At 42.3% G+C, this 10,787-nt stretch overlaps 1 non-coding gene across 1 annotated transcript; it reads right to left on the reverse strand.

Annotated features, from left to right (window-relative positions):
* Positions 1 to 10,383: 10,383 nt before the first annotated feature.
* Positions 10,384 to 10,491, reverse strand: LOC126417687 (U6 spliceosomal RNA). The gene has a single exon (XR_007575758.1). It is a non-coding gene; the product is annotated as a U6 spliceosomal RNA (small nuclear RNA).
* Positions 10,492 to 10,787: the final 296 nt, after the last annotated feature.

Here is a 10,787-nt window from a genome sequence, read left to right on the forward strand (position 1 = left end):
GGTAGTTCGCTTGCAGTTTTTCTGGCGGTGTCTTTCGTGAAGTAAATTCTCTGACCATTCATCAAATGAACTGCTAGATGTTGCGCGGATGGTTCGAGTTCGTGTATGGGAAAACAGAAAATATGCCACGCTGCTTTATTACTGTTGACGTACCTTCAAATTTGGTACGTGGGGATCTCGTCGTTTCTCTTTTGTTGTTCGCTGTCTTTGACTGTTTGAAATACTACCATCTCACTGCCTTTGTTCACATACTTACATATTTGACGTATTTCACTGAATTGCAGTATTCTACGGTTATGTGTGCTTGGAACGTTTTGGTAAGTAGTGTGTTATACGAGGGTTGTTTTTTAAGTAAGGGCCCTTTTTATTTTTTAAAAAAGATACAAATACTTTTGTAAAACAACTTTTATTTTCTGATTCTACACATTTTTACCTATTTTTCTACATAGTTGCCTTGTTTATTTAAGCACTTGTCATTCCGTACAACTAAGTTTTTAATTCCCTCTTCAAAGAATTCGGCCGCCTGCTCCGACAGCCAAGAGTTCACGGCCGCTTTCACTTCATCGTCGTCATTGAAGCTCTACCCGCCAAGACGGTGTTTCAGGTACCGGAAAAGGTGAAAATCGCTAGGAGCAAGGTCGGGGCTGTATGGTGCATGGTCCAAAACTTCCCAGCCAAAAGAATCAATCAAATCCCGAGTCTTTTGAGAGGTGTGAGGCCTAGCGTTATCGTGCAGGACGAAAACTCTTGTCAGCATGCCGCGCCTTTCGTTTTGAATTGCTCTGCGGAGCTTCTTTAGAGTTGCACAGTAGGAATCTGAGTTGATTGTCGTTCCTCGTGGCATAAAGTCCACTAACAAAACACCGCGCCGGTCCCAGAACACAGTTGCCATAATCTTGCGCTTGGACAGCGTCTGTTTGGCTTTGACCTTGACGGGTGAGGTTGTGTATCGCCATTCCATCGATTGTCGCTTGCTTTCGGGAGTGATATGGGATACCCATGTTTCCAGTGACGATTTGACTCATCATGTCATCCCTTTCTTCCTCGTAACGAATCAAAAAGTCCAATGAAGTGGCAAATCTCTTCCCTTTGTGGTCCTCTGTGAGGAGGCTGGGTACCCACCGAGAACACAGTTTCTTAAAGTTTAGGTTTTCAGACACAATTTTGTACAAAACCGATCTTGAAACTTGCGGAAATTCCAAAGAAAGAGTGGAAATTATGAATCTTCTGTCCTCACGAATCTTTGTTTCGACTGCAGCCACCAAATCATCAGTGATGACAGAGGGCCGGCCTGAGCGTTCTTCGTCATGGACGTTTTGACGGCCATTTTTAAACTAACCCATTGACGCACTTTACCTTCACTCATTGCATTCAAGCCATAAACTTCTGTTAACTGACGATGAATTTCTGCACCTGATAGGCTTCTCGCGCTCAAAAAACGTATCACTGACCGTATCTCACACGCGGCGGGCGATTCAATAATCGTAAACGTTATAAAGTAGCACAGCGATGCGTACACGTCAGCTACAGAGCTGCAGCTTGCGTCAGTGTGAACGGGAAGGATGCCGGCAAGTGGTGCGGTGGCTTGTTGCGGCGTCCGCGCGAACTACGGGACTATACGCGCGAACGGCCCTTACTTAGAAAACAACCCTCGTATAACACTGTCCACTGATTCGTCGCTGCCTCGCATTCATATTTTTGCTGTGAAGCCGCCGCTTATGGATGATCGTCTTCTGTGTTTGGGATAGCCATCAACTCTGGTTTGTGTGTCGTCCACTTATGGTTTTGGTTTTTTTTTTTTTTTGTACATTTTCGATCACTCACACACGGCGAATTGGGGTTTAATGCCCCGCAAGGTCCTTGAATCATGTTTTTCACTACTATGTCGTACAGTCCCGGATGTTTTTGTGGACTGGGAATTTCAGCTTGGATGATTTTGTCGACATCCATGGTATGAATTCTGTCGTGTATCCATATGGGATTGTGTGAGTGAGGCAGTCCTCGTTTTTGGCATTCGATTGGGTACATCCAGCATCTAACGGTTCCAGAGATGTGGTTTTTGTGATGGCTTCATAAATTCATTTGTTTTTGTCGGTAAACCTGGTCTATTACGTTATTGTTCTTTGATTTCTGGCCACGACGAGTTGCATGTGAATGTTATGAAGAGGTCAGGTGTCCATATTTTCTTATGTAGCTCATGGCATCTTGAGTGTATTCGTGCATGTGTCTCGGACTTCCTACGTATTATGAAGGTAAGATTACCATTATTCGAATGTCAGCAATGTTTCCATTATTGATGATTGCGTCTCGAAGGTGGATGTATTCTTCCGTGAGTAGTTTCTTCTGATTCGGCCTTATACAAAGCATCCGTTCCGCTTATATTTTTGCATACCTATATACAAGGAATCGTTGGAACCAAAGGCGAGTGTTGAGAATGTGATTGTATGTTTAATCGTCTCTGATCATTAAGTGGTAAGCACAAAATTCCTTGCAAGTGAACTTTTTGTTTGTTTCTACGCCTGTTTCGGGTTGGATTTGTTTCGCATTAAAATGACACCCGTTCTCTCCGACAGAAATTTTGAAGGACATTGGAGGGTAACCTAAGAACGGTGTATCTCCGCAGTGCGTTGAAGAGATTCTTCGTTGTACAATTACGTCACGGCTTGGATTTTGATTCTCCACAGTTACGATGGCGACTTCGTCTCTCTGAGATGCATTAAATCGACATTTGTGTTCTCCATGTGGTCTCTTGTCAGCTCAAATTATAACTTTAGTCATCAGAAATCATTTGATCTAGTGCTGTTTTGAATATGTGAAACAGCTGATTGGATTCGTGTAAGATCCTCCATACATCTCGAATTACTTCCCGTCTCAGTCCACTGATATTTGTGCATCGTTGATCAATTTCTGTTTCTGTTTCTTCATCTCCGATGAAATATACTTGCAGAAATTTATGGTCTTCGTTGGGTAGTGGTAGTAATGACCTAATGTTGTGATAGATTTGTTATTGGATGGAAAAAAGCATAATCGACTTCATCTCTGTTAGTGTTGATCGAAGTAAAACCGAAAAAAGTCAGTTGAAAGCAGACGTTGTACGTTTTTATATTTTGAAGAAAGTGTTTTGATTCTGGAGTTTCTCCGGTCATGTAACGTACAAATTCCTGCGGAGATGATTCCAATAGTGGTAATCGAATTTTTTCATTCATGAAGCACAATCCTGGTGTTTCTCTACTGAATTTTTGGCGTTGTTAAATTGGCAGATGTTATCCGTTTTATCACTTACGACGTGTTTGTGTTTATTATTTTCCGAAATAAGATACTGGATTGTAAGGCCTACCCAGGAGCAGACATAGACTCAGATCACAATATAGTAGTGATGAAGAGTAGGCTAAAGTTTAAGACATTACTCAGGAAGAATCAATACGCAAAGCAGTGGGATACGGAAGCACTAAGGAATGACGACATATGGTTGAAGTTCTCTAAGGCTACAGATAGAGCAATAAGGAATAGCTCAGTAGGCAGTGCAGTTGAAGAGGAATGTACATCTCTAAAAAGGGGCATCACAGAATTGGAAAGGAAAACATACGTACAAAGAAGGTAACTGCAAAGAAACCACGGATAACAGAAGAAATACTTCAATTGATCGATGAAAGGAGGAAGTACAAAAATTTTCAGGGAAACTGTAAAGGAATGAAATAGATAGGAAGTTAAGGGATGCTAAGACAAAATGAAAGCAGGAAAAATTTGAAGACATCGAAAAAGAAATGATAGGTAGAAAGAATCGATGGAAAGCCTCTATGGGGGAAGATTTGTCTGATGCTGTAGACGAAGAAACAGGAGCCGATTTAGAAGAGATAGGGGATCGAGTATTAGAATCAGAATTGAAAAGAGGTTTGGAGGACATAAGATCAAATAAGGCAGAAGGGATAGATAACATACCATCAGAATTTCTAAAATCATTTGGGGAAGTGGCAACAAAACGACTATTCACATTGGTGTGTAGAGTGTTTGAGTCTGGCGACATACCATCTTCCTTTCAGTAAAGCATCATCCACACAATTCCGAATACGGCAAGAGTTGACAAGTGCGAGAATTACCGCACATTCAGCTTAACGGCTCATGCATCCAAGTTGCTTACAAGAATAATATACAGAAGAAGGGAAAAGATAAGTGAGGATGCGCTAGATGACGGTCACTTTGGCTTTAGAAAAGGTAAAGGCACTAGAGAGGCAATTCTAACGTTGCAGTTAATAATGGAAGCAAGATTAAATAAAAATCAAAACAAGTTTGCACGATGTTCGAAAAGGTAAAGGTAAAGGTAAAGGCACTAGAGAGGCAATTCTGACGTTGCAGTTAATAATGGAAGCAAGATTAAATAAAAATCAAAACAAGTTTGCACGATGTTCGAAATTCCGAAAAACGTAGGGGTAAGCTATAGGGAGTTACGGCTCATATACAATATGTACAAGAGCCAAGAGGGAATAATAAGAGTGGATGACCAAGAACAAAGTTCTCGTATTAAAAAGAGTGTAAGAGAAGGATGTAGTCTTTCGCCCCAACTGTTCAATGTGTACATCGAGGAAGCAATGATGGAAATACAAGAAAGGTTCAGGATTGGAATTAAAATACAAGGTGAAAAGATATTAGTGACACGATTCGCTGATGACATAGCTATCCTGAATGAAAGTGAAGAAGAATTACAATGATATGCTGAACGGAATGAACAGTCTAATGAGAACAGAATATGGATTGGGAGTAAATCGGAGTAAGACGAAAGTTATGAGAAGTAGTAGAAATGAGAACAGCGAGAAACTTAACATCAGGATTGATGGTCTCGAAGTAGATGAAGTTAAGAAATTCTGCTACCTAGGCAATAAAATAACCAATGACGAACGGAGCAAGAAGGACGTCAAAAGCAGACTAGCTATGGCAAAAAGGGTATTCCTGGCCAAGAGAAGTCTACCAATATGAAACATCGGCCTTAATGTGAGGAAGAAGTTTCTGAGAATGTACATCTGGAGTACAGCATTGTATGGTAGTGAAACATGAACTGTGGGAAAACCGGAACACAAGGGAGTCGAAGCATATGAGATTTGGTGCTACAGACGAATGTTGAAAATCAGCTGGACTGATAAGGGAGGGAAAGAGGTTCTGTGCACAGTCGGGGAGGAAAATAATATGTGGAAAATGCTGATAAGGAGAAGGGACAGGATGGTAAGAGACCTGTTAAAACATGATGGAATGACTCCCATGGTACTAGAGGGAGCTGTACAGGGCAAAAGCTGCAGAGGAAGACAGAGGTTGGAATACATCCAGCAAATAACAGAGTTCGTAGGTTTCAAGTGCTACTCTGAGATGAAGAGGCTAGTACAGGAGAGGAATCCGTGGCTGGACGCATCAAACGTGTCAGAGGACTGATGAAAAAAAATCTTTCGTCGGGTCAGTAATCTAATACAGTGATGAAAGATCTTAGCTGTTATCCTCGGGCTCATGGCTCGGTCCGGTCCTACTACTCTGTAGGGGCGTTTCTGAAAAAAATTTTACTGATTTCTAGCTGATTCGACACTTTTGTTCTCCTGTCCAAATTTCAATAAATTTGTTTGCGATGTTTTCTGAATATGTGAAAAGCTATTGGAAATGCATGAACAAAGTCAAAATCAGGAAAACACGAATTTTTGAGTTATTATTGCATCTGTTAACGATTGTGACCACGGATACTCAATTTGAGGAGGAGTATTCAGAAGTACGCCACTGGGAAATTTTACATGCGAGATGAATTGTACTCACATTACAACGCTGAAATGCTGGAAATGTGTGATGTGTCTAGAACTGTTGACTTGGAAGTTTCATTGCAATCCTCAAGTCTCACTTGGATTAAGTCGGAATTTCATGCCAACAAAATAATTTATTTTCTTTCATTAAATTTGAAATCACAATGAATTTCAAGATGTTTTATTTACAACTCGATTACGATTACAAGATAAATGTTCAAGTAAACAATGCTTTGATTTGAATGGTGTACTGTGTCATCATGATTTCGTTCATTGCAATGCTTCATGATGCACTACATTTTTTGCTTTGTTGTCTGGCGCGAACATTGAAATCATTCAGCTGCCTTACTTTCATCCCGCGAGCCTAACAAACCACTCAAAAAAGAATCAACGAAATATTTCGTTCCTATCGTCTGTTATGATCGAGAGTGCATACAAAAGCTTTGATTTTTTCAGATTGTTCGAATTTTCTGCTGGTCGGTGTGACCGAGCGGTTCTAGGCGCTTCAGTCTAGAACCGCGCGACCACTACGGTCGTAGGTTCGAATCCTGCCTGGGGCATGAGTGATGTCCATAGGTTAGTTAGGTTTAACTAGTTCTAAGTTCTACGGGACTGATGACCTCAGATGTTAAGTCCCATAGTGCTCTGAGCCATTTGAACCATCTCGAATTTTCTGACTTTCCTTTGTAACTGTCTCTAATTTTTTTTTCTGAAAACTTTTCCAGGACTGTAATGACAAAAGGAAAAAAAAAGAATTACGCAAAGAATCGGGCATACACATAGTTCCAATCGTGAGTTATGCTCTTGAATTCATAATAAAAGTCCCATAATAAAAAGAAATTTCAGATTTCCTTCCTATTCCAATTTTCCGGCAAGTTTTTCAATTTTTTCCCCTAAAATCGTATTCGTACTATTACCAACTTAAAAAAAAAAATTAGCGAAATCTGTCCGGTCATTCTCAACTGATGGATTTACAAACGAACAGCATAAAATTTTTGTTTACATAGGTTAACTTCTCTGATCTTAATTACATACACTGACTCGTTCCATTACCACGCAGATTTACTTCTCAATTTGGTCATACGTAATAATACGTGTAAAATAAGTACAACCTACGTGTCCTTCACAGTGATAATTCAATGTCTGACACTTTTCACGCCCCCTTATATACAACACCAGGCCTGGTATCAAAACTAAATACGAAAAACGCTAATTTACTCTGGTACCCTATCTACCTATCATAGGAAATTCAATCTCTAATATTTATAGACTCATTGATTGCGTGTACGTGTACGATATCCGATCATATCGCCAGCACTCTTCACTTTTCTTTACCAGGCAGTGCGTAATGAACGACATATGAGATGGACCAAGTGACGAGTGGTTCCATCTAGAAAATTCCATTTCCTAGTATTTCTAAATGTCGAGCTGTAGTAGACTGCACGTTGCTTTTTGGCAGCAACGGTTCTAAAATCAGCAAATAGTAAGAATATCACGTGCGTCTTTTTTCGTTCTCTGGTTTGCAGTGGAGAGTTGATATACATTTACTTACGATACATTTGTGACTTGTTCCGTGATGTATTCTATTTTGTTACTCCGCCCCATACCCCACCTCCACGCCCATCTCTCCCCTACGTGTAATTTTAAATCTTGCGAGGGCTTTCTATCAGCGAAACCCGCTCCGTTCGATTGCCAATACAGATGTTATGCAATGCAAATACGAATAGCGTCTCCTAAATAGAGACCTTTCCTTTGGAGGAGCGGAAAATTGTATTCGTGTCCCTCGAAATGGTCTCCGCGTTGAAAGGGCTGCCCGTGTCGATCTGACGCCCTTTGAAATAAGCGTAGCCGTTCTCTCCCCTCCCCTGCGACCAGGCCGTCGCCCTCCCTGCAGCGGAGATCTATTGGATGTCGTCTGAGCGACAAAGAGGCACCATTGACAACACACAGATTCATAACCAACTCCACCGGCTCGCTCCGTATCACAAGACAGATGCGCGGAAAAGCATGAGACTTCCATCTTGGATACCACTGCTCGTGGCAAACTGCAACACAAAACAGTGGAAAACCTTTGACAGGAAACTGAGTGGTGTGTGTTACATGGGTTTAGTCTTATGTGAGGAAAATATTCAGTGAACAATTGGGGAAAAATCAGTAATTGTTTACGTACATAAATAAACCAATGAATGAGCATAGCGGCCACCACACCATTTTTTATTCATCATTTTTTATTCGCCATTTTTAGACCTACTATACTGCAGATCACATCCATTTTTATAGTGGAGCTGAAATGGAGGAAAGAGCCAAGAAAGGGATTTCTATGGCCGTTCATAAGAAGCACAGGAAACACACACATAAAAAAAGTTTTGCATCACCTCAGTCCCGAGAGTTCCGGAACCTGTGCAGAAAATTGGAATAGAGATCAACATAAACATCATTTCCGCTCTATTTATTGCTCATGAAAACCGTACATTGCATGTTGTACCATAATATAGCGAGACCTTCAGAGGTGGTGGTCCAGACTTCTGTACACACTGGTACCTCTAATACTCAGTAGCATGTCCTCTTGCACTGACGTATGCCTGTATTCGTCGTGGCATACTATCCACAAGTTCATCAAGGCACTATTGGTCCAGGTTGTCCCATTCTTTTAGAGTGGTTGATGGGTCACGTCGTCCATAAACAGCCGTTTTCACTCTATCCCAGGCATGTGCGATAGAGTTCAGGTTTGGAGAACATGCTGGCCATTCTAGTCGAGCGATGTCGTTATCCTGAAGGAAGTCATTCACAAGATGTGCACGATGGGGGCGCGAATTGTCGTCCATGAAGACGAATGCCTCGCCAATATGCTGCCGATGTGGTCCATCAGGATTGATGGTCACGAAGTCAATGAAGTTAAGGAATTCTGCTACCTAGGCAGCAAAATAACCAATGACGGACGGAGCAAGGATGACATCAAAAGCAGACTCGCTATGGCAAAAAAGGCATTTCTGGCTAAGAGAAGTCTACTAATATCAAATACCGGCCTTAATTTGAGGAAGAAATTTCTGAGGATGTACGTCTGGAGTACAGCATTGTATGGTAGTGAAACATGGACTGTGGGAAAACCGGAACAGAAGAGAATCGAAGCATTTGAGATGTGGTGCTATAGACGAATGTTGAAAATTAGGTGGACTGATAAGGTAAGGAATGAGGAAGTTCTGTGCAGAATCGGAGAGGAAAGGAATATGTGGAAAACACTGATAAGGAGAAGGGACAGGATGATAGGACATCTGCTAAGACATGAGGGAATGACTTCCAAGGTACTAGAGGGAGCTGTAGAGGAAGATAGAGATTGGAATACCTCAAGCAAATAATTGAGGACGTAGGTTGCAAGTGCTACTCTGAGATGATGAGGTTAGCACAGGAAAGGAATTTGTGGCAGGCCGCATCAAACCAGTCAGTAGACTGATGACAAAAAAAGAAAGTGGTTGCACTACCGGTCGGTGGATGGCATTCACGTATCGTACAGCGGTTGCGGCGCCTTCCATGACCACCAGCGGCTACGCCGGCCCCGCATATCTCCACCCTGCTGCACTCGCTGGACAGTGTGTCTAAGGCGTTCAATCTGACCGGGTTGCCTCCAAACACATCTCCGACTATTGTCTGGTTGAAGGCATATGCGACCCATCGGTGAAGAGAGGTTGATGCCAATCCTGAGCGGTCCATTCGGCATGATGTTAGGCCTATCTGTAGCGCGCTGCATGGTGTCGTGGTTGCGAAGACGGACCTCGCCATGGACGTCGGGAGTGAAGCTGCGCATCATGCAGCCTATTGTGCACTGTTTGAGTCGTAGCAAGACGTCCTGTGGCTGCACGAAAAGCATTATTGAACATGGTGTCGTTGTTGCCAGGGTTCCTCCGAGCCATAATCCGTAGGTATCGGTCATCCACTGCAGTAGTAGCACTTGGGCGGCCTGAGCGAGGCATGTCATCGACAGTTCCTGTCTCTCTGTATCTCCTCCATGTCCGAACAACATCGCTTTGGTTCATTCAAAGACGCATGGACACTTCCCTTGTTGAGAGCCCTTCCTGGCACAAAGCAACAATGCGGACTCGATCGAACCGCGATATTGACTGTATAGGCACGGTTGAACTACAGACAACACAAGCCATGTACCTCCTTCCTGGTGGAATGACTGGAACTGATCGGCTGTCGGATCCCCTTCGTCTAACAGGCGCTGCTCAAGCATGGATGTTTATATCTTCGGGCGGTGTTTAGTAACATCTCTGAACAATCAAAGGGACTGTGTCTGTGATACAATATCCACAGTCAACATCTATCTTCAGGAGTTCTGGCAACCGGGGTGATGCAAAACTGTTTTTGATGTGCGTATGTCAGGTGCTGGGAGGAAACTGATGAGAGGATAATGACTTAAGAAATCTCAAAATGTGGTTACTAAGTTATCATCGTCGAGGCTACAATTGACGTGACAGCAAAGTCAGAGAGGAGTTTTATGAAAAATTAAGCCACGAAATGGATTCACATATTGTGAATACATTCTAGCCTCATCTGCTAGTGACGAATGAAAATCTGTTCCCAAGCGGGACTCGAACCCGGATTTCCCACTTGTCATGAGCTGTTGCGTTAGTCAATTTTTTTTTTAAATTCTTGGTCGGAGGCTATGCTAATCTTCTCTGTATTGTTGCGATTTTAGTATGTGTACCACCGAAGCGTGTAAGGCCACTTTGGCTATGCTAGTACGCACCCAGTGCCGTTCCAAACCTCCATATTTCACACAATCACAATCCAGATGCACGCACTTTCGTGAAACTAAGCACAGGAAGACCTTTGTTATCATTTTAATCGTTACTTCAGCCCTGCAGGTGCGATTATGTCATTAATAGTGACAGTATCCGGGATGACACAGTCACTGCATTTAGTCAATACAGTGTCCTTCAGATATCCATGCTTGTTTGAAGGAACAGACACTGTATTTGACGATTTGCAGCTGTGAAACTCTTTAACTGTATTCAC

The sequence above is a fragment of the Schistocerca serialis genome, chromosome 8 (genome assembly GCF_023864345.2).
Source record: "Schistocerca serialis cubense isolate TAMUIC-IGC-003099 chromosome 8, iqSchSeri2.2, whole genome shotgun sequence".
In the NCBI taxonomy this organism is placed as follows: Eukaryota; Metazoa; Arthropoda; class Insecta; order Orthoptera; family Acrididae; genus Schistocerca; species Schistocerca serialis.